This window comes from Otolemur garnettii, unplaced genomic scaffold, assembly GCF_000181295.1.
Source record: "Otolemur garnettii isolate 467f Iridium unplaced genomic scaffold, OtoGar3 scaffold00005, whole genome shotgun sequence".
Taxonomy (NCBI): domain Eukaryota; kingdom Metazoa; phylum Chordata; class Mammalia; order Primates; family Galagidae; genus Otolemur; species Otolemur garnettii.
Window position 1 is genome coordinate 35,479,180 of NW_003852400.1, and position 7,576 is coordinate 35,486,755.

Sequence of the window (7,576 nt, forward strand, 5' to 3'; positions counted from 1 at the left end):
AGGTTGCTGTGAGCTGTAATGCCACGGCACTCTACCCAGGGGGACAGCTTGAGGCTCTGTCTCAAAAAAAAAAAAAAACCAAGCCTCTGACTTTTCAATCCTATTCAGTCCAACCTTCAGAGTATGTAACATTCAACCTGCTTTTATCCTTGGGTAATTCAACTTGCATTCACAGTATTCAACAATGAAGCAGCCTGTTTTGGCCAGGTACTATTCTGAGAGAGGAAAAAATAAACAAGAGAGTCTTTGCATTCAAGTCTAAAAAGGGAAAAAAAAAAAAGACAAACAATTACAATATAGAGGCTATGACAAGCTAGGACTTAACTCACTCTAGACAAAGTGGAGAGGGCTTCCCAGAGAAGAAGGTAGCATTTTAAGTAGGACTTATCCCAATAAATGGACGGATGGTGTGGAGTGTTTGTCAGACAAGTGATACACACATCCTAGGCATATAAAGGTTCAAATTTTTTTTAAATATCATAACACTCTTAAGAATTATAAATAGTCAACCTAAACAAAAGTGAGACTACAAAGAGAAAAAAAATAGCAGGATGTGGTGGCACAAGCCTATAATCCCAGATACTTAGGAAGCTGAGGCAGGAGGATCACGTGAGCCTGGGAGTTTGAGATTGATGATTCCACTGTACCCTGCACTCTAGTCTCAAGTGACAGAGCAACACTCTATCTCAAAACAAAAAAAAGCAAATAAGAATTGTAAATAGTTCGGCATGACAGAAGAACATGAGATAAATGGTGCAAAATGTGAGAAGGTGGAAAAAAAAAAAAAAAACCTCCAAACACTGAAGACTTATTTCCTAAACTAGGTAGTTTAGATTTTAATCTGAATGTCTTCATGGAAGGATTTCTGAACAGCTGGAACACCTCCACAACCTAGCTACAGAAAAAGGCAGGGTAGGGAGGGAGAGAATGCATGTATGAAAGCAAAGAAATAATTTAGAAGGTTTACATGAAGTCCAGACAATAGATGATAATCTGAACCAACATAGTAGCACCAGGGAAAAGTAAGTAGATCAAAGAGATAAAATACGATTAGGTAACTAATCAGATAGTTGTGGGAAGGTGCAGTGCCTAAGGAAGTAAGGGAGAAGAGTTAAGATTTGGGCTCTTCCAACTGATTTGTGCATGCATTGCTCAGAGAACTTCAGGCAAGATGACATACATTACTTTTTTGACATGAATTTAAAGTATCTTAAAACAAATTCATGCATCAGAATTGAAGACTGATTTCTGCTAAAAACACAGAGATTTGGAAGTCATCAAAATAGGGACAGCTGGAAGTCACAAGGGACAAGACCCTTCAAAGAGAGTAGAAAAAGGCAGAAGAGAACAGGAGATAGTACCCTAGAGTTAAACAAATACCTAAAATGGTAAAAGAAAGATAAACCAAAACTGGCCAAGAAATAAGAGGAAAATAAGTAGAATTTCGTGTCCCCGAGGTATAAGAAGAAAACTTCAGGCTCGGCGTCTGTAGCACAGTGGTTATGGCACCCGGGTTCGAACCTGACCCAGGCCAGTTAAACAAAAATAACAACAACAAAAAAAATAACTGGGCGTTGTGATGGGCACCTATAGTCCCAGCTACTTGGAGGATGACGCAAGAGAATCACTGAAGACCAAGAGTTTGAGGTTGCTGTAAACTGTGACACCACAGTACTCTACCCAGGGCGACATAGAGAGACTAGGTCTCAAAAAAAAAAAAAGTAGAAGAAGAAAACTTCAGGGGGAAACAAGTAATCAAAATGGCAAAAGATTAAAAAGCTTTCATTATACTCAGCAACAAAGAGATCGATGGCAACCACCATCCCAACAAATTCAGTGACTATAATGGATCGACAGACCTCAAAATATTCAAAGAGTAATAGGAGGTAGAGAAAATGAACACAGATAGCTTGTCCAAGAAATTTAAAGGAAATAAACCAGGAATAGTGGCACATGCCTGTAGCCCGAGCTACTGAGGAAGCTAAGACAAGAGAATCACTTGAGCCCATGAGTTCAAGGGCAGCCGGGCAGCCTAGGCAACATACTGAGACTTCATCTCTTAAAAAAGAAATAAAAAAGAATTAAGTGAAATAGTTTTTGATGAAGCTGAAGAGGAATCTAGGGTAAAGAGAGTGTATTTAAGATGAGAGACTTACATATGCTTAAATCTTGATAAGCTACTGCCAGTTGAAACAGGGATAACTGAGTGTTATGGACTGAACTGTGTTCCCCCAAAATTCGTATGTTGAAGCCCTAACCCCAGGACCCTCAGTATTTGCAGATAAGGTTTTTTAAAAAACAAAATCGATTAAATCAAAATGAGGCCATTAGTGAGGCCCTACATAATTGATATCCCTATAAGAAAAGACACCAGCGGTGCATGAACACAAAGGAATAACCAGGTGAAGTGGCAACAAGAGGGCAGCCATCTGCAAGCCAAGGATGGAGGCCTCACAAAAGACCAGCCTTGATCTTGATCTTGGTCTCCAGAACTGCGAGAAAAAAAAATCTGATTTTTAAACCAATCTGTGGTATTTTCTTATGGTGGCCCTAGAAAACACATGAAGGAAATACTGTCCCTAAGGAGAAAAAACATGAAACACAATTAGAGACGGATGGATAGAAACAGACATGTTTGCAGGTGAAAACAATGAAGTTCCCACCTAATGTATTTCATTTCTTCTGTAGTGAAGAGAATGTTATCTAGCAAAGAGTAAATACATAAGGTAGTGGATTAACAGGCACCATGAATAACGGGAGCAGTTATTAGGGACACACGGGATTGTTGGGCTGCCTATCCAGTACCCAACAAACATCTATTGAATGACTACCTAGCTGTCATTCATGAATGTTAGTTCATTTTCAATATAACAAATTCTGTCAGTTACAGAAAAGCACTGGACTAGCCAGGTGTTGTGGTGGACACTTGTAGTCCGAGCTACTCCAGAGGCTGAGGCAAGAGGATCAATTGAGCTCAAGTTTGAGGTTGCTGTGAGCTATGATGCCACAGTATTCTACTCAACTCTGTCTCAAAAAAAAAAAAAAAAAAGCATTGGAATGAGCCAGAACCTGGGTTATGAATCTAGACATGAAGAGACATACAACTCCCTTAGCATTTCAGGCCCACAAGATTCTTCAACCAGATAAATCAGACTCAATAATGAGTATAAGATCACCACACACACATACACACACATATATATTGTGGTTATATATACACACATACACATATACATATGACAGAAGATAGTACCCTAGAGAGAAACAAACATATATATATATATATATAGTGTGTGTGTGCATTGTGTGTGTGAGACAGAGTCTCACTTTGTTACCCTTGATAGAGTGCTGCAGCATCATAGCTCACAGCAACCTCCAACTCATGGGCTCAAGCAATCAATTCTCTTGCCTCAGCCTCCTAAGTACCTGGAACTGCAGGCACCCACCACAATGCCAGGCTATTTTTAGAGAAGGGGCCTTGCTCTTCTTGCTCAGGCTGGTCTTCAACTCCTGAGCTCAAGCAATCCACTGGCTTCCACCCCTCAGAATGCTAGGATTACAGGCAGGCATAAGCCACCAATAAATGATGCTAGAATTTTATGCAGGTCTATGCATGACCTTGGTCTTTTTCAACTTTTACCAACCAAAGTAGAACATCTCAAGCTTTAAGGAACATTCCTGTCATCTAGCTATCTTCTTAAAATGCAGATTCTGATTCAATAGCTCTGGGGCTGAACCTGAGATTGTGCATTTCTAACAAACTACCAGGTGATGCCACATTTTCAGCAGCAAGGGTGTAGAAGAACACTGATCCAACTTAAGCTGTACTAAGCTTATAATTGTTGGCTTATCCGTAGTCAGCCAGATATTTAGAAAATCAAACAAAATACTTCAGACTCACACCTGCACTGAGTGTGTCTTGCTATTCCCTAAAATGATACGAAATTAACTGATAATGTGCATTTAAAGCGGATGGCTAAAGGAATAAATATTACCGTTAGTAAACACTAAATTAGAAATTAAATACAAATACACACATATGTACATACATACAATGCAAAGTTCAAAATTCAACTAATCAAACATACTACCTTACTCAAAATATGAATATTTTTATTTCTGGAAAAATCTTCAGCATTTTGTTTTCATTTTTCACTCATCTTAGAACTCAACACAGCATATTTTAACTGCTACATGCTTACTAGGATCATTCTGCATTCTGGTTTGATTCTGAGTAACACATTTATAATATAACAAACTCTAAAGATATTTCTACTAATTATCAAATAATCCTTACATATTTGTTTAAGACCTCTAATCATATTACCACAACCAAATTAGTTCATGGTGAGAATTCCCTTTGGCTTTAGGAAATTAACTGGAGAAAGATCACTCTTTACCCTCCTACAATACACAGCCACAAACCACTGCTGTTTCTACTATTCCCTGCACTAATTTCAACAATATTATCACAACCAAGAGGAGAAATTTTACTTTCAAATTTCACTGAAATCTTCCCCAGTGATGAAAGATGTAAGAAAAGGTGTTAGAGTGGCATGCAACAAATCTTTTATAGTAAAGAAACCGTGCCCTTAACCTGAAGCCTCGGTACTGAACAGGGAAGTTTGAAAGAATGTAAAAATGGAGGAGAGAAATTCCTATCCATGGAGAGAGAAAGAGGACCTTACAGCTGCAAACGGTCTTTACTTACAGCCTCCTAAAGAATAACCGAATCTTCAGGGCACTGCCACACTACCACTGAAATCGTTTAAATTGTGGTGGGGAAGAGGTATGTCAACTGCAACCTTGGCATCAGTAGGCAATTTTACCAGTCCTTTCTATTTAGCCAAATCACTATGAAGTCAGAGTAATGCCCGCATTCTTCACCATGTCACAAAAAAAGGGGGGGGGGGAATGACATAAACAATAGGCCTCAAAATAGTTTTGCTGAATCACAAATAACCCCAAATATAAAGCTTCTGGAGTCGCTGAGTTTGGGCATTGGCAGCCATACCTCAGCAAGAAGCTCCTTTCTAAAAATGGATAACTTCTTTCAGTCTTTCTACTAAAGGCAAGGAAGAGTCTAGCGTTTCAAGTTTTCACTGTATCGCTATTAGCAGCAAGATGCTGAATGCAAGTACAATGGTTTTACACTAAAGATAACCACGTTCTCTCAAAATTTGCACCACTTATCCCCCAAGGGCAAATGCACCACCCTGGCTACCCTCAACTCTGCTCAGCCTGGCACACAGTCCCTGCCACTCCACATCCTGATTCCTCGCAATCAGGCTGACTCCGCAAGCCCCCAGTTCCCAGAGGTTCTTAAGGCTACTTGGAGAGTCAAACCCGCAGGCCCCCCGTTGGCTCCCTACTGCTATCCCTGGTCTCCCTGTAGTCGCACTTTCCTCCCTCACCTCTCGGGTCTCGACTGCCCAACCCACTCCTCCCTTACACTTGCACGCGCTCTGTGGTTCTAGGGCCGGAGCCTCACCGTTTGGTTCGGTCCAAAATTGCCCGGCTTTCCCGTTCCCACTTCCCAACACGAAGCGGCTTCGGCTGGTCCTGCGCCCCACGATGCCAGTATACACGCCGCCGCCTACTGATGCCGAAAGCGGCTTCTAGGAACGCGCCATGTTCGGCGTCGCAGCACTTAACCACGCGGACGCGTGAATATGGCGTCACAGACACCCAGCGTGGTTGGGATGGCCAAAGGGAGAAGGCGATAGGCTAGCGGTGGGAAGGGAAGGAGGGGCTTCCTCTTCGAACCCAAGGGCGCCGGGTGGCCACAGCAGCTGTGGGCGCTTGCGCAGTATGTAGTGCAGGGACCCTGAACTAGCGAGGTCTGTAACCATGGAAATCATTGACTTCCTTTGCCCCACTCCTGGGAAAATCAATTATTTCCAGAGTTGATTGAAGCTTAAATCGGAACCATTTTACCCTCCCTATTCTGGATATCGGTGGCTAAACTGCATATTTTACAGTCACTCACAGCAGAGAACCGGTATTAAAAGAATATTCCCAAGGCCGGGCGCGGTGCCGAGGCGGGCGGATGGCTTGAGTTCACGAGTTCGAGACCAGCCTGAGCAACAGCGAGACCACCCCTCCCCCAATCTCTAAAAATATCCGGGTTGTGGCGGGCGCCTGTCATCCCAGCTAATCAGGAGGCTGAGACAAGAAGACCGCGTGAGCCCACGTGTTTGAGGTTGCTGTGAGCCATAGCACTTAACCCCAGGGCGACTGAGTATGACTCTTTTGTCTCAAAAAAAAAAAAAAATCTTACTCCCATCAGTGAATTCCCACCCAACTCTCCTCATCAATGAATATTTATTTTCTTAAGTTACTGAAATTGCTGGGCATTACCCAGCAATAGCAAAGGTGTAAAGATTTAAAAGGACATAAATCTCGTTCTGCCTGCCTCTGCTAAAAACAAGCATAGTGACCTAAATTTTCTGTTTACAAAGATGTAAGGAAATAGTTAAGTTGTCATATTAATAATAGAAAACATTTATTGCTCATTTGGAATATGCCAGAAACAGTCTTAAGATCTTTACAGGAATCATCGATTTTAATCCTCAGAACAATCCTGTGAGGTAGGTGCTTTCCTTATTTCCGTTTTACAGATGAAACTGAAGCACAAAGTCAAGTAACCTAAGGTTAAATACCTAATACAAGACAGTGTTAGAATTTGAACCAACCAGTAGTAAGCTCTGCATTACAAGGACATTCATCACACAGGGCTGCTCTTTAAGAAGATAAAAATTACCTTAATGACCACCAGACATTTCTATGTGATAAAATACAAATTGATGGTCTTGCCTGGTGGCTCATACCTGTAACCCTAGCACCCTTGAGAGGCCAAGGCAGGTGGATTGCTTGAGCTCACAAATTCAAGACTAGCCTGAACTAGAGCGAGACCCCATCTCTAAAAATAGTTGGGCATTGTGGCCAGCCTATAGTCCCAACTACTTGCGAGGCTGAGGCAAGAAGATTGCTTGAGCCCAACAGTTTGCGGCTGCTATAAGCTATCCCCGTACTACACTCTACCCAGGGCAACAAAGTGAGACTCTGCCTCAAAATAAAATAAAATACAAATTGGTCACTGAAAATTATTATGAAGTGTATATGCTGATGTATTAACACATTCATAATGCATCCTGAATAAGAGAGGGTTACAAAACAACATGGAAATAAATGCCAAAATGCTAAGGTTCGTCACTAGTTGAATGATACTGTGACCATGCTTTATTTTCTTTTTGCTTAACTATACCTTCTCATTTTATTGAAAAATAGTACTTCTCAAATTTCAATTTCAGGTGTGTAGACTCACATGAGACTTGTTAAAATACAGGACCTGACTCATTTGGTCTGTGGTGGGACTCAAGATTCTTCATTTTTAATGAGCTTGCAGGTTATACCAATGCTGCTGGTCCATAGTATTAAGGATATAAGGAATGGGTAATAAAGCAAAAAACAAATTACCTAACTCAAAATGAAGAAATTAGTTTAGGATAGATCTCTTCTATTTTGGGCTAACAGAAGAAATTAGTTTAGGATAGAGCTCTTCTTTTTTTTTTTT

The 7,576-nt window shown here is 41.0% G+C and overlaps 1 protein-coding gene across 1 annotated transcript in view; it reads right to left on the minus strand.

Annotated features, from left to right (window-relative positions):
* IPO11 (importin 11) overlaps positions 1-5,671 on the minus strand; it is a 215,062-nt gene extending 209,391 nt beyond the window's left edge. Inside the window, exon 1 of the mRNA XM_003782731.3 lies at positions 5,492-5,671. The gene's annotated coding sequence lies outside the window, so the exon portion shown is untranslated. The remainder of the gene's footprint in view (positions 1-5,491) is intronic.
* Between the last annotated feature and the right edge of the window lie 1,905 nt (positions 5,672-7,576).